The following is a 21,868-nucleotide window of genomic DNA, read 5'->3' as shown; positions in this document are numbered from 1 at the left end:
GTTTAAAATGGAACAGCTTAGCTACAGAGATATTGCTAAAGCAAGGCACATGGAAAATTTCAGACAGAAGAATGGAAAAAAGATATACCATTCAATTGGCAATGAAGGAGACCAGGAATTAGCCTTGCACAAAAGCCCTGATAGACAAAAGACAATCACTGCTCACTGATAAAGTCAGCCACAGGGCAGATGCAATGGTCTGAATTTTCATGTACTAGGTAAAACAGCTTCAGATGATACTGCCAAACACTGAAACAAAACACCACCTGACAAACACACTATCATTTGGAGAAACTGTCAACACTTCTCTCGGTAAATGAAAAAAAAAATCTAACAAAAAAAAATCACTGCATATCTGAGTAATTAAATCACACATTTAAGAAAGTTGATGTAGTATGCATGTGCAGTACACAATGTCTAGTTGAGTTATATATTTTTTTTTCAAGTGCACATGTATTTTTAAGCCCATATTATAATTTAGGCTACAAGACATGTATCAATAAGCTATGTAGACGATAATCTCACTAGTAATTGCTGCTGTAAGAACTGATTTTTCATACCACACTATAAAAATACTTTTAGCTTCACAATTAAAAATAACTCATATGATTCAAATTTTTTTTCTGAGACAGGATGTCATGATGTAATCCAAGCTGACCTGAATCTCACTATGTAGACCAAGCTGGCCTCAAACTCTCAACAACCCTCCTGCCTCAGTCCCATTGAGCTCTGAGGTTACAGACATGAGCCAAGACACTTAGCTATTATTGGCAACTTTAAAAGGTTTAATAACCTTGAATCAAATACTACTTTACAATAAAGGTTAAAGATTGCTTGTATTTGAGATATTAAAAACAGCTGGGTAGTGGTGTTGTGGAGACAGAGGCAGGCAGATCTCTGTGAGTTCAAGGCCAGCCTGGTCTACATAGCAAGTCCCAGGATAGGCAGGGCTACACAGGGAAACGCTGTCTCAAAAAACAAAAACAAAACAAAACAAAAAAATATTAACGGTGTACAATTAGGTTGGAATTGAAAGTACTATAGCATTAAATGCTTCAATTAGAAAGATGTTTGAAACTTAATAAATTAAACAATGACCTTAAAAAAAGGGAGAGGGAATTCCAGAAGAATGGGCCCAGGTGAGCAGAAGGAAGAAAGTAATAAAAACAATAATAAAATAAATGAAAAAAAAAAAACAAAGGTAAGATTATACAATGCAAAGGTGTGCCTAAAATCTTAGTTTTCACAAAAGCTTGTGGGGTACCACAGGGAAGGATGGCCAACAGAGGCACACAGGGCGGCAAGTCGGGGCTCGCCCCGACCATGTGTCTACAGTTAGCACAAAGCTTCATCTAAACAAATCACACAGTGGCCACAGGGAGAGGTCATGTGCCCACTGCAACCACACATTGTCAAGATGCTACCACAGACACCTGGAGCTTTTTCCAGATCGGTGTCCTGTGCTCCCTTTCTCTTTCAGGTTCTAACAAGGCTGTTGATCCTGTGCGAGCTCCATGGAAATCACCAGACCCAGACCTGGTGACTGATGCTGGCTCTCCATGGAAATCACCAGATCCAGGCCTGGAGACCAATGCTGGCTCTCCATGGAAATCACCAGACCCAGGCCTGGTGACTGATGCTGGCTCTCCATGGAAGTCACCAGACCCAGGCCTGGAGACCGATGCTGGCTCTCCATGGAAATCACTAGATCCAGGCCTGGAGACCAATGCTGGCTCTCCAGGCTTACCTCACTCCATTCTCCCCTTGCTCCCTGGATTCCAAGCATAGGGGCCTCTTTTCCCTCTTCCGACATGCCAGGTTCCTTCCTCACTGTCTGCCAGGTACACACATCCTGCCACCCCCACGTGGCTCACATGGTACTTGCTCACTCACCCAGAGAGGCACCAACTCCTCAAGTCCTGATCTCCAACATCAGTCCTTCAGAGATGCTCCCACCAGCCTCAGGCCTCCCTGCAGATGCTCCTCTGGTGGACTGAGCCCCTCCTATGGGGATGCTTAGAACTCAGGCATGTGTGCGCCTCTAGAGTGCTTCTATCCGACCAGGGACTCTGTGAGGGTATGGATTAGGTCTGTCTTCCAAACCACCACACACAGTGCCTGACATCTGTCCTGACAACCAGAGAGACAGCCACCCTGCCTTCTGGACACGATGTACTTTTGATGCAAGACAGAAGTACAGGAAGAGAACAAACTTGGGGATGGCTTGGACAGCCCTCCACTCTCCCTCCCTTTCTCTTTTTAAGCCAATAACTAGCATATCACCTTGGTTAACCATGAATGGTAACTTCAGGTTGTGAAGGACACACAGTAGGTACTTTTTTAAAAAGGACCTTTTCAGCAGGGAACAGACTCCACCATTGTGGTATATCCCGAGGCTCCGTGCTATATGATGGCTCTCAGCCCTAACACCATTTCTTTAACTCACTCTGTGCCTGGGCTTCCGTCCTGGAACATCTAGCTGGGATTTTGGAGAGTATGCAGGAAGTTCCATACCCTGATCCTCTCACCATCTGCAGAATGCAATTTAATCTCCCATCTTCTTGGGAAAAGACCAGACTTGTGGCGCAAGCATGAAGGGATATTGTGAGCAAATTTTAGTTTAGAAAATTTTGAATAGCCTAAAAACATGAAGAAACCAACAGAAATCAAGGCCTTAGGAATTTATCACCTCCACATAGTATTAACATAAGCAGTGTTACCATCTTAATTGTGTCATTCAAAAAGATAAGTGGCAGTGGCAACCTCTGGTACCAGGAAGTATAACCTTATTTGGAAACAGGGTATTAGCAAAGAAGTCCAAGTGAAGATGAGATTATAACTGGTGTAGAGTGGATCCTAAATGCAACGTGACAGGTGTTTTCATAACTCAAGAGGGAAAGAGCAAAGAGGGGAGAGGGGGAAGAGGGGAGAGGAAGAGGTGGGGTGAGGGGCTGGAGCTATACACTTGGAAGCAGCTGAGGTGGGACGTGTCCCCTAGAGCCTTCAGAGGGAGCCGGCCTGAGCACAGTCTGTGTTCAGCCTTCTGTAGAGAATAGATCTCTATTGTTCTAAGTGGCCCAGCTTGTGGAAGGTTGTCTTGGCAACCCTGGGAAACCGACAACATAAACTGCATTCTTTAAGGCTAACTATTGAACTTCACACCGGACAAAAACTTGACCTTAACAGCACAGAGAAGTATTCACCTTTCAAAGTTGACATGGCAGGAACAGTTGTCGCCAAGGCTGCCGATGGACAAGGGGACTGCCGTGGGACCAGGTTTCAGCTTCAGATTCCCCTGAGTCTTGCCCCCTGCTGGCAAGATGATGCAAAGGCGTGCGCTCCTATCTATTGCCCCAAACTCCTGGTCGCCTTGCTTCCTTCCTCGCTGGCCTGCCCACCTCCCTTCCCTCTCTGGCATATATCTGTCCATGCCCCTCCCTGCAGGAACCCTGTCTAGATTCTCTGGATCTACATAGAGATGGTGCCCAACGCCAAGTCCACCCTAGTCCACATCAACAAGATAAGCAAGTCCAAAGCCCACTCTGGACTCAGACCTCTCCACACCTAATCATTTTTAACAACGAATTTTTCCATCCAAGTCCACCAAATGAACACTGACATTTATGTCCATAAATTTATAAACACAAACAACAGCTTACAAACATTAATGTTTCAGTTTTCACTTCCTTTACCCTTCAGGGGTGTGTGTGCATGGGGGGGGGGTACCTAAAAGGAACGGTTAAGTTAGTCTGTGTTTGCCTCCCAGGAAGCATTTGGTCACATCTGGAGATTTTAGAGGGTGAGAATGGGAACTTCCTCGCCGACGTCCAGCAATGGAGAGGAGATGCCACGTGGCCTCCTATTGTATACAGGACAACTTCCCGTAACAAAGAATTACGTGTTCTAGACATAAACACTACTGCTCCTGAGAAGCCATGATCTGGTGAGATCACGCCATTGCCAGCTCATTGTGGCCTCTTGCCAATCATCACTCTTCTGACGTCTAACAAGAGTCAGGACCTAAATGTCTGTTAAGTGAACATTCACATAATACATTTATAAAAGCAAAACTTCACACCTTTACCCCCAGTGTGGCGCACATGCCTGAAAATCCCAGCCTTTGGTGACTGATACAGGAAGATTTTGACCTGGGCTACATAGTAAGACCTTGCCTTAAATTTTAAAAATAAAATTTCAGTCACTTATCCAAAAGAGACATTTTTATTTTACTGCAAATGTTGTGTTCTAAAATGATCCCCAAACTTGTTTTTAAAATGTCAGAGTGACTGTATGAGATGCATAAAGACATCATGAAATTTGTATAGAAAAACCTGCAGAACCCCAGGGTCCACTGGAAGCTGCCCAACATTCTAGAGAGGTGTGGCCTCCTCCTTCTCTCAGCTCTTCCACATAGAGCAGGTCTTGGCCTGCTTCACGGCCAGTCTAGCACGGCCAAAAACAGCCGCAGGTCCCACGGCCTATGGTATGCATCTCTCTCCCCGCCTAAGTGCACACTCTGCCCATTGGCTCCCGAGACGATCTGTGAGTCCCTGGCCTCTTGGAAGAAAAGAAAGCTAGCTGGGCAGACAGACAGAATTCAGTAGAGGAGCCCTTTCCAGAACGGGAAAACGGGAAAAGCAAACAGCAAAACAGTAACTCACAGCAGCAGGAAAGTCACAGTCATGAGTGAACTGAGAAAGATGGTGGAAATCAAGGTCAGAGATGGACGGTCTTTACAAGTCCTGGCCGGAAGAGGGTCTGTAACTAAGCTCCAGATGCCAGCTCTCTGCCACAGAGAGTATGTCACCCAGGGAGGGCCTGCTCCATTGTTTGCCATGCATGCATGCTGCTGCCCTGCACACTCTCCGGGGCCACAGGTCTGCTTTCACACCAGTGCTGCAGGCAATCAGGGGTCCTACCAGCTCCCACCCTTGGGACCCTCACTGCCTGCCCAGCATATACTCCTATCTCATGATGCTTTGGGGGCTCCATTAAGACTCTCCAGCCAGGTGTGGAGAGTCTCATGCCTATAATCCCAGCACTTTGGAGGCTAAGGCATTAGGATTGCTATGAGTTCCAGGCCAGCCAAGGTTGACAAGTGAGATCCTGCCTCAAAAAGTCCAAAGTGAAACAAGGAAAACTGTAGGCAGCCCTTCCCCAGGTCTAACCCAGGCCTCCATCCTCTCGGGCACAGTCCCCGTGTGTCTGAGGACCTTCGTGTGCCTGCTGGACCCCTGTGTGTCCTTATTCGGCATGGCTCCCTCAGCTGTCCTCTGCGCCACACCCCTCCACCCCCAGCTGCAGGACTTCGGATCCTGGCAGCTTACACCCCAGGGCCACCCCTGGGTCTGCCTTTTCGGCTGCTGAGACCTGGGACTCCAGGGTCTCTGGGCTCCCTGCTCTCCAGCCAGGGCTTCGACGCCGCACGCCCTCCCTCCTGTCTACTGACCTCCCGACCCACCCTTCCACCAAGCTTGTGCCCACACCTTCGTCGCCCCATTGCCACAGTGATGCTGGGGGCCAAAGTCAGCCCCTCATGCTTGCAGGGCAGGTACTTTAGGAGCTGAGCCAGCTCCCCAGTCCCCAATTGTTCCCATTTTAAATCTTACAATGGAGCACGCTTTTAAATACCACCCCACTCAGCCATTTGCCTCCTACCCTTCCAAACTCCGCTTAGAAGCAGGGTTTCCTCAGAAATTCTCTCTCTCTCTCTCTCTCTCTCTCTCTCTCTCTCTCTCTCTCTCTCCCTCTCTCCCTCTCTCTCTCTTTCTCTGTTCTGTCTCTGTCTCTCTCTCTGTGTCTCTCTGCCTCTGTCTCTCTCTCTGTCACACACACACACACACACACACACACACACACACACACACACACACACGCGCGCCCTAGACGTGTGCCCACTACGTGAGCACTCACCCCTGTCTTCCACACCCTCTCGGAGCTCCTGGAATGCACCATGCATTTCTCTAGCACACAGTCACATCTGCCCAACAGCACCTAGTTCATTCCTGCACTTGTGACTAGCATGCTCCTCAGGGTGCAGACCACGACTCTGACAACCAAGAAGCAGGCCGGGGGTGGACTCTCAAAGGAGGCTTCTCGGTGGAGCCGATGGAGGAGATGGTATATTTGTAAGGCGGTGATCCTCACTCAGGGACAGGCTATCTTGGTCTTTCCTCCATCCCCACGTGTAGCCAACTTTGAAATTTCCATTCTCAGCTCTCAGTGGCCTCCTGTCTGCAGGCCCTGCTGACGGCTGCGGACATGAAGATGTGTGGAGTGTCTGGTGCTTCCGTCCGTTACGGGGACCACTCCATCACCTCCATCTCACCTGAGCTCCTGAGCCCTGTGGTGGACATCTCCAGTCTTCAGACTCTCAGTGTGAGTGTCCGTCACAGGATGTATCTATACTCTCTACAACCAGCTGCTCAGGGGCCCAGCGTTTCCTAGGCCCATATCGCTCATGTGCAATGCCTCACAAACTCTTGCTTCCCTGTGTGACTGTTGGTACCACCCCCAGGCTCCTCCTTCCCTTCAGTTCATTCACGTATCTCATCCTCCAGTCTCATGGCCACCAGTGTCAACCGCGCTAATCGCAGATGCTGTTCAAGCCTCCTGCCCTCTGCCTTCAGCCATCTTCTAGCCTCACTCTTACGGGGACTCTGGGGTGCACTCTGTAGGGCCCCACAAACTGTCACCCTTCCTCCTCTCTCTTCCCTTGCTAGGCTCTGCCAATGGCTTACACTGTTTGGAGGTCCAAACTCAAGCAAGGCTAGTTTTGCATTTCCTGATAGCATGCAATCTTCTCCCATGAGACCCTTAGCACTCTCTAACTATTATGTTGACAATAATGCAGAACATGCCAGGTACTGGTTTCTCAATTGCCCTTCCTAGGAGACCATGTTACATATGGCAGGGGATTACCCCTTTCTTGTCTGTGCAGGACGATGTCACACCCCCATGATGCTTTGGTTGTTGGTAGGGACTATGGAGTTGGTCAGAATTTGGGTCCTTCGGTGGCTGAGAAAGAAAAATGCTGCTTAGGAGCTCCTTGGCTCTTCAGGCACGTGAGTCCTAACCATGCCCATGCAGCTGGGACCAAAGCTCATGTTAGGGAAGTGAGACTGCCCATGTGACTATTCATGCTGAAGGGTGGCAGAGCTGTGACTGTCCCTGGTACGTATAACTTGTATGTCCCTGGGCTCACTAGCACGGACTTCAGAACTGTATTTTAATGTGATGGAACAGGTTGGAGGTCATGATGGACAGAGGGACTCTTCTTACTATTCTTTATTATTCTTCAAGTTGGTCTTAGTGTAAGCTAAGTGTTGTCACCCTTGTAAGACCTAGCCTGAACAGCTACAGGGGTGACTCAGCTGTTAATCCTTAGAAACCCAGGGGCTAACTTTCCGGAGACGAGTCCTTGTTGCTGGGACTCATCCAAAGAGGCATCACAAGCTGCCGAGTACAGGTCTCATTCTCCAAGGTGGGGTGGCAGGAAGGCTCCCATGCCACATTACTGCACATGGTTGCCAAAATACTAGTGTCCTACCAAGAGTGAGGACATGAAAAAGAAGGGTACTCTCTGGTTGTCTGGAGCAGGGAAGCATGGAGCAGGAAGAAGGGGCCTGACATCATCTTCTGCCACTGCCGTCACTTTAGGGTCACAGAGAATGACACTTCCTCTGTCCTGTCTTTCTGGTATGTTCCGTGGGATCCAGAAGGCTGACTTGGCTTCAGCCTTCTGCCCCCTTTTTCCTTTGAAATGATCTGTAGAGAAAGTTCTCCCGAGGACCATGCAAATGACCATGAATTCTGCCTGGCCTGGGACTAGTGGTAAGATTTGAGGTGTGTACACAGCGAGGCTCAGGATTTTATATCTAATGTGGAATAGGCTATTTTAATTTGGTAGTATGTATTTTTCAGCAGCCAGAGTTATGGTCCCTGGAAAACTCCATGCGAGGAGGGTCCTCTGATTACTGGGGTCAGACCCTGATGCAACCATGTGACCACACAGGATTGTCCCAGACATTGAGATTATTCCCCAGAAGATACCAGTGGACTGCATGAAGATCCTATTTCAGACAAGAGCTCCTCTCTACCTTGCAAAGTAGTACTTCTCCTACTTTATCTTATTATATATCTGCTTGGTTAAAAACAGAACATAGCCTTTGCTTCTAGAGTACCATCTGCAACCATTTGTACAATCTAGAAAGTGCAGAACAGTGTCCCAGCACGTGGGCAGCTGAGACTTTTTTTTAAACCAAACTATACAATGATTTCAGTGCACAGAATTATGTAAGTGTACCTGAAAACAGGTTACAGCTAGAAGAAAACAAGAGACTTGCGTTAATTTGCTTTATGGATTTCTGTGCTGTGCCATGATCTGTAATACCTACCAGGCTACTTTCTTTTCTTCAGCTTAACATTTCCTATCAGCAGTAAACAACTCCACAGAAACACACACACACACACACACACACACACACACACACACACAACCCAAGGAGAACAATGAAGTCTCTGCAACAGAGAAAATCCTTGAAACACTTCAGATGTCACTTTGAAATACCGGTGACAGAATTCAACAGACATCAACAGTGCCACATGGTGCTAAACTTGTGTGGAATCCACAAAGGCAGCAACAGGCCTGACAGAGAACGTGTGGGAGCCCCCTGGAGCCTGCAGGCTCTACGCAGTGATGACATTGCCATGGCTGGCTTCTGAGACATGGACTGACTGTTCTTCGGTCCACTGGACATCGCTGCTCTGAGACCCTCAGGAAGCTGGCGTTGCAGATGAGGACTCAGGGCTTCTCCTCATGACCTCAGACACCAGAGCCATAGGTCAGGCTCTCCCTGTGTCTTCACCCACGGCAGCCTGGCACTGTGCGGGGTGGGAGCACAGGCCAGGAGCCATGTACCTGTGTTTTGATGGCTGCCGGCCTGGCCAGCACCTACGTGTATTCCTCCTGTTAGATTACTGCCACCACGGGGAGCTGGAAGATTTTAAGGTTACGAAAACAGTCACGCTGAGGACTTCGCTCTTTGAACATCTTACTGAGGGGGAGTCAGAGCCAGAGGGCTGGATCATCTCACAGAGAGAAAACGCAGCTGATGGCAGGCAGCAAGAGTCCTGTTGGGACCACAGCCTTCTCACCCCTGTCCTGCTACTGTTTATAGTTATTTTGTTTCGTTTAAAATAACACGGTCCCAGAGACTTGTTTCTGTCTGCATTTTACACTCTAGTATTCTTCCCCACTTTGCAAACTTTGCCCAGCACCTTAAATGAAACCCCTAGGGACCTCCACCAAGTGCTTGAACTCAGGCTGGCTGGATGCAGTCTCCAGCACAGACCAGTTTGATCTGCTTTCCCATGAACTCTGGTCATTTCTGCTTTGTTCTTTTCACTGAATCCCACAAAAAGGTCGATGTGGCATGAGTAACTGCTAACTGGTCAGCATTCCTCGGCTTGGCCATGCCCTGCTTTTTTTTCTGACAGTCGTTCGTTCGCACAGTGACCACTACCACATCAGTGCTCCAGGACATCTGTTGCTAAAATCCTGCCCACAGCCTCACCAGGGCCACAGGGCTTGGGAGATGCTGGTGCCCGTGATTGTTCTCAGATTCTGGACTTGGTCCTGATTGGTGTGGAGTAAGGGAAACCTCCATTAATTAAACAGACAGGCACTTTATTTTTGTTTTGTTTTGTTGTTTTTCGAGACAGGGTTTCTCTGTGTAGCTTTGCGCCTTTCCTGGGACTAACTTGGTAGCCTAGGCTGGCCTCGAACTCACAGAGATCCGCCTCCCTCTGCCTCCCGAGTGCTGGGATTAAAGGCGTGTGCCACCACCGCCCGGCCAGACAGGCACTTTAATTAAACTCTCAGGCCATTGGTTCTACTTAGGGATCCCTCAGAGGGTTGAACCTCTCTGCCAACTTGCCCTGGCTGACTGGAGGTCTCCATCTCACCCAGTTCAGTGGTAGATGGCAAGCCAGCACACCCAGGTGCCACGACCTCAGACCAACCAACCGTGTACTGCCTATCACTCCTGTCTCTTCATACGTTGTGAGGCAAACAGTCCCCATACCCTTGGCTTGTCCCTGACCCTTGGGCCCAGGCACACCAGCCTCAGGGTTCCTGAATGGGCCCCAGAATCTGCACCCTTAGTGTTGTGAAGGTGGTCAGACACTTTTGTCAGTCACCTTCGCCTTTAAGAAGGTACAGATGGCTCTCTGTGTTTATTAACAGCTAGAAATACGGAGGACAGAGCAAGCCCCGCCCTGCATAGACTTTGGATTTCATGATAAACCCTCCCATACCATTTTGTGTGCAACTGCGGGCTTATGAACTCTGGAGAGAGAAAGAGATGGCCCGTATTGTACGTAGAGGCACTGTGAACCCTGACGAGCCCGCTTCCTGGTTGTAGCAAGGACAGTGTTAAAGGAAGAAGCACACAGTGGAAGTGCTGGGAAAGAGAAAAGGACTCGGGGAGAAACCCCTGCTTCACATATATTTACTTATTAAGGCTTGTTTTATTGAAAACAAATGCACATTAAGATTTTAGATATTATGGGTTTTGAACTGCTTTGCAAAAGCATTAGAGTATTGTTAACCTGTTAACAGATTTCTTTCACACCCGGCTGCAATGCTGGAAGATCTCTGCAAGACACACACACTCTGCATAAAAACACTTTATGGTTAAACAAAGAAGACTAAGGATGTCTTAGTGAGTGTTGTATTTATATCCAAATGAAACTACCCTCTAGGCTTGCAGAAACACTTGCACATACTTAGGGAAGAGATTCTAAATATCTTCTAATATAACAATTGTCTGCCTTAGAACTACTGAAAGAGAAAGGGCTGGAATTGATGGCAGAGTAATAAGCCCAGGGCTGCATCTTACTCTCTGAAACATGGATGCTCCTTGTCAGATGGGATTGCAGAAACACAATAAACCCCAGGCGAAAGCCATTTTTGTTGGTATTAACTTGCTAAGATGATGCCTCTCAGCACTGAGGGAACCTGGGCAAAGTTTACCACAGTGTCGAGGACCTGGCTGGCTCCCAAGCTCCCCCAGCTTTTAGGCACTGCGCGAATCTGTTTGATACTGATGACCAAAGCCCAAGTCTACAGCCGGAGCGTGTTAGATGTGACTAGCTCTGACTCCACTTCTGGGGCTAAGACACAGTCCTCTCCTAAACCACCGGAGCCTGGGATGAGGAGATACCTGAAGGCAGGTAGGTGGGTGAGAGCAAGGAGCAAACAAGCTGTGTCTCCCACCATGCCACTGTCCTCGAAGCAGATGTCCCTCCACAAGGCAGAGGAGGAGGGGGACATGGTCCTCTCAGGGACTTGTCATCCCTGCTCGGTGTTGCATGGTGAGCGCTGGGCACAAGGTGCGCTGTCAGGCACTGGGCACACCCACTGGGAAGGAAACCCTCCACGGACTAAACATGAGAAGCCACTGCTGCAAGGTGCGCTGTGACGCTGGTGACAGCATTCAAGCAGCAGCATTGGCACAGGAAGCCGCCAGGGCCATGGGGACAACAAACAGGCACCAAGCTGCAGAGACGAGGGAGGAGACAACTGAGCTTCATGCTCAGAGCGCACATGACTGCATGGGCTCAGCTATGTCACCTAAGCTGGGCACTCTGAAGGGCCTTGGCCTGGGGCCTGTGCACTCTAGAGACAGAGCTGAGGCAGGCTGGGGCTGGTAGGTGGGCAACCGGAGGGAAAGCGGAGAAACCCTGATGTTGAATGATCCCAACATTAAGGCTCTCGGCAAGCAGGGTGATCCATCTCTCTTTCTTGCTGTAGTTCAATATAACCTACAGCTACTAAAACCCTGGTATCCGTGTAAGTCCGGAGGGTTCCCATTCATGGCTGGAAAGGAGATCAAGAGGTATTGCAGGATGGGTTTGGCAATCAGAGGCACAGTCTGGCCAGAGCAAAGATGCCCTAGGCATCGGCTCAGAGCTAGAGAGAGCAGAATGAACACCACGTAGGTATGCTCAGAGAACATGCCGCTAGGTATCCACAGTTGCCTTGGGCATAAGATCCACTTGCTGGAAATAAGTGACATGTCTAGATAGACTGCAGTGGGTACCTGGGGCAGTGAGGTGGGCCGAGCCACACACAGCAGCACCAGGGACATCACAAAGGGAAGGGCAGCCACAGTCCTATCTGTCTAAACCACACAAACACGAAACACCGTTCATCAGCATGCAAGCCCGAGAGGGTGAACAGACAAGGAAGTCATCCGCAGAGGGTCAGAGGTCAACAACCTCCTAGAGGGGAGGAGTAGTACCCCTTCCCAGAATCCCCCACTTCTCTAGTAAACTCCCTTCCCAGTGCCCCTTGCTGTGGAAGCCTTGCCTGGCCCTTCTCTCTTCCCACTGCACGGAGAGGTCAAGGGATGACTCCCTGGGGACCTTCCATGGCGCTTACACGGCATGAGCCACAGACTGATTATACAAATGAGACGTGCCGGAAGAAATGAGAAAGGAAGAAAAGTCAGACAGATATCCTAAAAACGTTAAGACAAGAAGTGTTACTTCCCAATTTAAGCCTTATTAATTAGAAAATTGAAAATTGTGTGGGGTCACTCATTCTGTCTTTAAACTGTCGGTACTGACACCCTCCACTCCCTGTCGCCCGCCCAGGGCTGTAAGTCTCCTGGGACAACAAGAGTCTGTCTGCCTCCAAAGAGGGCTGCTGTCAGCAAGGCACAGCGTAAGCGTCGTTCCAAGTCAGCTCTTTGCTCACACATTCCGGGTAACAAGGGTCACATACACAGCACGGGCTACTGCTAGGGTTGCCGTCCGCTGTAAGAATCAAGGGAGATTCGGACTGTTGTGAGATTCGTCTGGAAAGCAACACTGGCGGTGTTTCTCTCTAGAAGAACTGAGGGGTTTTCAGTTCTGGCTTTTCTTTTAGATTATCATCACAAGATTTCCCCCTCTCCTCTCCTCCCTCCCACTCCTGCCACACACCCTCCCCCTCCCCTTCAAACGCTTGTCCTCTCTTCACTACCTGTTACTGCATGTATGTATGTGCGTGTGTATACGTGTACATGTGCGTGTGTGTGCGTGTATATGTGTGTGTATATGTGTACATGTACGTGTGTATACGTGTACATGTGCGTGTGTATACGTGTTTTCCACTTTCCTCTCTTGTGGCGCTGCCCAGCCTTGGGCTGAGCGGTGACCTTGCCCATGCGTTACTTTCAGCAGGGAGCTCTTTCATAGATCGGATGGAGCATGACACTGTTTTTAAAAGGGAAGAAATCGTTATCCTGCTGCCCACAGAGTCAGAGCTGTTATCTTTTTCCCGTGTGTGCGTCACATAGAGAAATCGAGAAAGGTGGAGGGGGGGAGGAGAGAAAGGAGAGCGGGGCCACAAAGAGGGAGAAGGAGGGGGCGGGGAGACGGTTGAACAAAGATGAATGCTTGCCTCCACACAGAGATGAGAAGAGGGTATTGGTACCAGGATGCAGTGGCAAGGGAGATGAATGTAGCGCTTGGCTCATGAGCATCAGGTCCGCTTGAAGAAGCGTGAGGTAAATGATTACTTCTACAATCAATGGCTTAGTCACCAAAAGGATCAGCGTTACAGGAAGACTCAGCGTTGGTGACAAAAGACTCACCAAGCAGAGCCTTTGGAGTGCACGCCGTCTTTATGCCTGACTTCTGCCTGCAGCCTCGCAGCCATCATTAGACTTCAGATAACACATAATGCCACATAGAGCACTCTAGAGCACAAACCACTAACCAATGCTATATGCTTTCCTTAGAACATATTCATGAACATTGAAATATTGAGTAAAAAGGCATCACAATTTGGAGGTTAATGATACGTTAACCTCATTCCCTAAAATAATGACGTCACACACACTCTCTCTCCTGCAGAACTGAAGCACATCTCTCCAAGAACGACTCTATCATGTGCCACCTGTAAGCTGGTTGTGGTGGCACAGTACTCAGTACTCAGTACTCAGGAGACGCCAGCTATTTATAAGGACAGGGTGGACCTGTGAGGACAAGTAAGGAGGAGCCACCTGGGAGCCAAGGAGAGAGGCCTCCAACCCTGGCTTCATTCTGCACTCAAATTTCCAGCTTCTAGGACAAGAATTACTGTTCTTTAAAATGTCCAGCACCAGGTATGGTAGTGAGTGTAATCACAGCACTTGGGAGGCAGAGGCAGGTGGTTCTACGTGAGCTCAAGGCCAGCCTGGGCTACAGAGTGATTTCCAGGTCAGCCAGGTCTACATAGTGAGACCCTGTCTCAAAAAAAAAAAATAATAATAATTAAAACAATTGCCCAACCTGTGGCACTTGGTTATGGCAGGGCACATAGTTGAATGCAGTAACAGAGAACGGACCTAGGCTGCTCTGTTTCCTCACCCAAAAGCCAAACTCCAAGACAGCCAGGAAACCTCCCCCAGCGGTACGGTTTCCGCTCCATCCACTCTTCACTCAGCTCGGCCTCGCGGTCACCAGGAGCTGTGAAGAACAGCAGGAAAAGACAGCATCCGAGCTCAGGACCCCGGCTTCCCGACCCAGCGTGCTGTGTGGTCTAACAGAGCACCACACTGTCACCACACCGTCACCACACCGTCACTAGCCCTTCATGTGTGGCGCGTGGACGATGCATGAATCGTCACTTGTCCTCAAGGATTCCCCGGTCTCTGTGTATAGTTCCTAAATGGATGGAAACATTGTTCCCATGAGCCTCGGGAACCTAGAGCAGGCAGCACCGTAGAAGTAGGTGTGGCATCTGGGGCTCTTGGAAGGGATGGGGGGGGGGACCTGCAGACAGTGGGGCAGGACACTGGCCAGGCTCACTGGCTGCAGAGACAGAGGGATGTGGCATCCCAGAAGCAGAGCAGGATTCCGGGCCAAGACTGGATCAAGTCCTCCCTTCCTTCCCTATCAGCCACGCTACTTCATGCTAACTGCTTACATCTATGATGGGAAACCACACGGCCACTACTGACCCCTGTGGGTTGTTCGGGAAAGTTCCACTACAGTAAAAGAGGAAACCTGTTGGACCCGCGGACGACGTGTCAGCCTACAGGTGCTAACACCACTGCTCTTTCCTTAGTATTCCGTGTAGACTTGAACTGAGTCCCCTTGTTCCCAGACAGTAGTAAACATCATAGCCGTGTTCTGTGTCATTAATGCTGGTCCTGTTCTCACTCTGAGAAGTTGTTGGCAACAAAAGGCACCCTTCCCCCTCCTAGAGAGCCTAGGGAAGTCACAAACCGGGCAGCACTAACAGGAGGCAAAGCTGTGTCATCAATGACAGGCTGGCACTGGCCAAGGTGGGACACTCTCTCTGCCAGCCACTGTGCCCACCCCACGGTGAAATGCTGAGATGGTTCAGAACTATGTCAGGAACCTGGGACTGTGCCTGCTCCTGTGGCGCCGAGGGGCCTACACACACAAACGTCTCTACAAACCCACTTGGACTCTTACGCAGCGTGCTGAACTGACTCCTTTTAGTAGAGACTGCAAAGTTACAGGTAGAGAGTGCAGAATGGTAGAAGACACGTTATGTGGTGAAATCACAGGAAACTGAAACACTTTGATTTTAACTGCAGGATTTCAACTGCACATTACAGTATCTGAGACTAATGAAATGGCAGTCTCCTTCCCCAGCCCTCAGAGAAGGACCCGGAGGCAGCCAGGACACAGCCGCACCTCCCGCTTGAGGAACAAATGGTTTAAACTAGAAATGAAGTGGGAATGACTAGAGACAGCTTGTGCCCTATCCACAACTCTCCTCCCTCGTTACCAGTCCTTCCTCGCTCTGAGAGGTGTGCTGTTTTCCTCCACAATGCCTATGTCTTTGCAGATCCAAGACACCACGGGGAGTGCTAGGTATGGCGGCTCATACTGTGATCCCAGCAGTAAGGAGGCAGAGACAGGAGGATGACCCTGGGTTAGAGGCCAGCCTGGGGTATGCAGTGAATTCCAGCAAGTAGAGCTCTGTCCATCTAACCTCTCTCAAAACATTTCCAGTTTCACGCCCGGGCATTGCTGTTTTAGCCAGCAACAGCCAGTTTTAGGCCCAGCTGCAGCCAGGACTCCACTATTTCAGCTTGCTGCCGAAGGAAAGGCGTCTCTGTCTGTCGGACACTGCTCTTGTCCATCCGTCCTTGAGCTCCAGTGTGTAAACTCATTAGACAACACTATAACCAGATCGTCTTCCTTCCCTCAGGCCTGGTGCCTCCCAGTACCGCGTCTGTCTCAACATCCACTGCCTGCCAGCTTCCACCACGGCCCACTGTGTCTACCCACTAATATTTGACAGAGGATCAGGAGTTCTTGCTGTGCCTTTGGCCACTTTCCTGAGGCAGCTTTCCCTCTCCTGGGCACAGCCCGCCACCCTGCTGTCCCAATACCTCCACCTACCCTTCTCCTCTCTCCTCTCCACATCTAAATGATGTGCACTTGGGTGCTCACTGCTGGCCACGTGGAACTCTGTATTCTGTTGCCCTTTTAGAGCCTTCTGTGTTCACAGATTCTGGTCCAGTGCGTCCGACCTCTCTTGTGTTCTTCAGAGTTACAGCTGTCATGAAGACACACCAGTCTCTTCCTGACGGCCTTCCATTGGCCTTCCTCATCCTCTTGAGTCTTCCCCTTGGGAGCCACTAACCGCCACCCTGCCCGGCCCGGCCCCTTCTCCACGGCAAGGACAGATGCTGGCTCTCTGACTGTGTGTCCTTTCTGCTAACTGGCAGTATCTCATTTGAACACACTGCATAATGCCCTGTTTCCAGCTGGCCTCGATGGCTCTCTATACTGCTTTTCAGCTTCTGCTCTACCTCCAGCCACTCCTCGGATCTCGCAGGAATGAGTTTATCTTTTTACACACAGGATACAGATCACAGAACACTGGATTCTGATGCCAGAAGAGGCTTTAGAACATCTATTCTTAGGCTTCTTTAGTCTCCTCCAGCAAAGATAGGAATGCCTGTAAAGATTTCAGATTTCCAGTGTTTTATGAATTTGTGCCCCATGATAAAACTGAGCTTTATTTATCTGCAGTGGGCTAGTGCTTTACCATACCTGGGAGAACAGCTCACTGGGAGAGCATTTCCTGAGCAAGCATGAGGTCCCAGATTCAATCTCAGTGCTACAAAGAGGGGAAAAATAAGCCCTACCATGCTAACTACCTGTTTAGAGCGGTAGTGACTGGTTGGCTAACTCTAATCAGAATTTGATTCGGAGTTGAATATTTGAATAACAAAATTGAAAAAAATATATTTTGCTTAAAACAGTGTATTTCGTTATACAAGCCAAATTTTGAGTTAAAACATGGAACCATGCTGAAAAACAACAGAGGTGGTTAAAAGTTTGGGACACACTGGTTTCTTTAAATATCATTATTTTACATTTGGGGAAATGGAGCTGAGAGATCTGGGCACTTTCAGCCCATGTCAGGAGGAACCTTAGCCTCCTGGCCAACAGCCAGTGCCATCCACCATCATGAGAGGACATCGCCCATCGGTGAGTCTCCAGACAGGGCGGCCACTTACAGACATGCTGCCATGGCTTCCTGCAAAGTCAGGCACATGGGCCCCAGGGATCCCCTTCCCGGCTCTGGCTTGTGTTATACACACTGAGTACTCTGCCAACGTTTGAGGGAGAAACACTGCACAAAAACACCTTAGAAAGGTTCAGGAATTCTAGAAGCTTCTTGTCAGTACCAACACAGATGTCAGAGAGGTAAGAAATTTCCCATGACTACATTATCCCCCATGGCTTGGCTTACAGGATCAGCCACAAGTACACAACAGCTAGTCCCTACATTGGGCTAATGCTAGTTAGTGTGGGTTCTTGAGTCCTGCTGACCTTGAGTCTCTCAATGTCAAGGCTTTAACAACCATGATAGGCTCAGGAATACAGCTTCAGTGTGATTCGGGCTTTCACTGAGGCCTGTGCCCAGAGATGCAACACTGCTTGTCGCCAGAATTACTACACCATTATGCATGCTTCAAATAAGGCTCCCCAGGCATTGGCAGGCAGAATGAGACCTGAAAGGTACACCCTACGACAGAGGCTTGACCCCAGGGTGGGATAGTGCAGGATGGGAAGCAGAGCCCACAGAGTTGTGGTGGAGACAGAATCAGGACTGGAAGGAGAAAGCAGACCGCCAGGGTTTCCAAGCAGAATGTGGCGGGAGGCCAAGTGAGGGAAGTGAGGTAGTGCCTGGTACAGAGTGAGGGCCACGGAGACATGGCCATCAGTCAACAAGGAATCAGGACTCCAGCTCTGCCAAGGCCCTGGATTTTAGCCTGACTCCTTCCAGGTGGAAGTCTGAGGTCCAGAGAGCTCACTGGAGCTTCCCGTTGGTGTCAGCCAGATAGAAAGGGTCCTTAACGGAGGCCCACTGTCCACATGTATCGAGAGATAAACAGGATTGGAACTGAGAGGAAAGGGGCCAGAATGAGCAGGGAGCAGAGGATCCTGGGGACTCAAGGTGTGAGGAGGCATCAGGCACACATACTTATCCACACTGCACACATGTCTATACCTCATGAATGCGTACCCATGAGCGCATATACATATACTCCTAAGCCCTCAGGAGGTCATGACCAGAAGACATGAGCTCTATGAAGGTGGTACAGTCACCAGAGACAGAAGCAGCATCTTCAAGGTGGAGCTTGAAGGTAAGAGAAGACTGTGAAATGCTCTAGGGGAAACACAGTCCCTGCACCACAGCACTCGGGGAACCGACCTCAGCTCTCTGGACTTTACACTTCGCTTCAGGGACGGGCCAGGATGCAGGTAAAGAAGGCAGCCACCCCAGTGGCCAGTTGGCCCCTGGAACTGTGGCACTCAGTAGCTGATGCCAGAAATCCCCATGCAAAGCCCTGGGCTTCTATTCTCAGCTTCAAGATCTCTTCTTGCTTAGGAGAGTGTGGATGTGTGGGCTAGCCTGTGGTTCCCGGGGAAAGGCTTCATGGGCCCCAGCAGCACTGAGCAAGTACCCACAGGACAGGGTATCAGTCTCCATCTGTGAGAATTCAACATGCTCCCCACTTCCAGCCACCACCTCCTCGTAACAGTTGAGTCTGCAGGGCATGTGTCACACTCAAATTCTGCTTGAGGCCGAGGTCCCCTTTATAGGAAAAACAACTCTGTGCCTACGAGCCATAAGCCACATCTGTGTCTGAAAGTCACAGCTTCCCAGAGGGGACACGCGGTCTAGCAGGCTCTTAACCTTGGTTTCTTCCAGGTGACCTACATTTCCTGAGAAAGGACGCTGCTGAGGCGCCCTCTTCTGTGGCATGATCAGGATGCAGAGCTCACTGAGAGTGACTTCCACTTTCTTCCGCCCCTAACGACAACTAAGCCTAGCCCTGAAGGTGACCCTGGCAGTGTGCTTCCTTTTGCTTCAAGCAAAGCTGATCCACTCCTCAGCACACAAAGCCGATGTTCCGATATCATTACCCTCCCTCCCTCCCTCCCTCCCTCCCTCCCTCCCTCCCTCCCTCCCTCCTTCTCCCCTGCTTCCTTGCACCTCATGTTTCCATGTGAGTTCACACTGCTTCTTTGTCCTGCAGAGACTCCTGGTGTCCTTCCTTAAGCAGACTGCAGTCCTGACTGACAGGAAACCCTGGGGCTGGGGCAGAGAACACCCTGCAGGGGGCGACACCCCAGAACTGCCCTCACAGAGTTCTCTGTGGTAGAACTGAGACTGCACCCCTGTGAGGACGCGGAACTCCTAGAGAAAGGAAAGGCTAAGGCGCAGCAGCTGCACATGGGAAGGGCTGAGAACCCGGGAAAGAGCTGTCTAAGCCAAACAAAGCCGAGGACGAGACGAGATTCCCAGGCAACCCCTGGACTCATCGAGATCTAGTTCTGCTGGGCCAGTGGGTGATGTCATACCTGTAGAGTAGGTACAGGGACCCCACAGAGCCAGGGAAAAGCAGCCAAATGTAAGCACCACAGCTCTCTCTGTCTCTGTCTCTGTCTCTGTCTCTCTCTCTCTCTGGGGGCGGGGGGTGGGGGTGTGTGTAGGTTGTGAGCCTACATGTGGAGGTCAGAGGTCAGCTTCAGGTGGCACTTCCTAACCAGGCTAGGCTAGCTGGCCAGCAAGCCCAGGGATGCTCCTGTCCCCACCCCTCAGCACTGGTTTTGCAAGTGTGTACCACCATGCCTGGGGGTTTTACATTAATTCTGAAGCTTACCCTCAGGTCAGGGCCAGGGTAAGCACTTTACTGAGTTACCTCCACAAGACCTTTCCTATGGCACATTCCACGCAGGTCCCCTGATGGGAAAGGTAGAGACAGCCCTCTGTCCAGAGTGAGCAAGCAGCCATTCTGCAGAACAAAGCTACCCTAGCCTGCATGTGGTCATCCCAGCAGACCAGTCAGCACAGCAGGCACACAGGAATTCTGCCAGCCTCTGTGGGCAGCAACCTGACTTTGATACTACGAGAGTACAACTCAGTGGTCACAGGAAGCTTTGCTCTCTCTCTCTCTCTCTTTCTCTCTCTCTCTCTCTCTCTCTCACACACACACACACACACACACACACATATGAGCACGCACACACTCACACTCACACACACACATACACTGACACACACGCATGCACACACACACATGCATGTATACACACACATACACTCACACACATGCACACACACACTCACACACACAGATGGAGGTTGGGGAGAGGCTACGAAGGCTGGGAGACATACATAGCTCATGCCTTCTCTGACCCACAGGTCCAGCTGTCCAGCCCGGTCTCCTTCCATAGGTGAGGCACAGTTCATTCCAGGGGCACACTGCCTCGTGGGCAGCTCTGGAGCTGAGCTGCCTAAACAGCCCTTGCTTCCTCACCGCCTTCTGAGAAACCAAATTAAGTCACTGGTCAACCGCCATTTTTTTTTCAGTATATCAATCGAACCCAAACCTTCTATTCAGAAAACCCCACTCCTTTGCCGAAGCAAGTCCGGGAAGCAGCTGGTTGGCCTCAGACTTAACTGGCCAGAGGTATTAAAATGAACCCATGTGCTGCGTGAAAAACAGAAGTGTCTGTTCTCTTCGCATTCCCAGGGAAACTGAGCTAATGGAGGCCTCTGCAGGGGTCTGCAATGCCCAGGTGTGCAGCCGTTTGCCACGTGTCTCGACCATGAGGGGACTGTGTATGTATACATGTTCCGATGTGTGTTTGTGTGTGTGTGTGTGTGTGTGTGTGTGTGTGTGTGTAATAGATACCAGGCGTCCTTCTCAGTCACTCTTCCCCTTAGCTTTGGAGACAGGGTCCCTCACGGAACCTGGAGCTTGCCAGTTCAGCTAGATTGGAGAGGGGGGACTAGCAAACCCGAGGAGTCCTCCTGTCTCCCCTTTCCAGTGCTTCCGATACCCCCTCACACCCAGCTTACAGTACTTTGTAGTACTTATTTATTTAATTTATTTGGGAAGTGTGAGCCATCATGAGCATGGAGAGGTCCAAGGACAGTCTCTGGGGGTTGACTCTCTCGACCTGCACATGAGACCCGGGACCTGAACTCAGATCATCAGGCTTGGCAGAAAGCACCCCTACCCACTGAGCCACCTTGCCGGCCTTCATGCACAGCTTTTTTAATGTGGGTTTTAGGAATTCAAATTCAGGACCTCCGGCTTCCTCAGCAAGTGCTTGACTAACTGATCTACATCCCTAGCCCCTGACCTATAGTTTTATACGGACATCAGTGAAGAGAAAGCATTTGATAGTCTGCTGCTTTGGTCCAAGGTACTATAAATCTGTGACAGTCAGCAGCATACAGTTTGCGCGCGCGCGCACACACACACACACACACACACACACACACACACACACATTATAGATATATTATTGAGATAGCCTTCTT

General features: G+C 49.9%; 1 protein-coding gene across 3 annotated transcripts in view; it reads right to left on the bottom strand.

Annotated features, from left to right (window-relative positions):
* The window catches only part of Rps6ka2 (ribosomal protein S6 kinase A2), a 279,954-nt gene that overhangs the window by 145,880 nt on the left and 112,206 nt on the right, over window positions 1-21,868 (bottom strand). The window lies entirely within an intron of this gene.

This window comes from Peromyscus leucopus, chromosome 8a, assembly GCF_004664715.2.
Source record: "Peromyscus leucopus breed LL Stock chromosome 8a, UCI_PerLeu_2.1, whole genome shotgun sequence".
Lineage (NCBI taxonomy): Eukaryota > Metazoa > Chordata > Mammalia > Rodentia > Cricetidae > Peromyscus > Peromyscus leucopus.
Note: the sequence above shows the minus strand (reverse complement) of the source record. Positions and strands in the feature narration are given on the sequence as shown.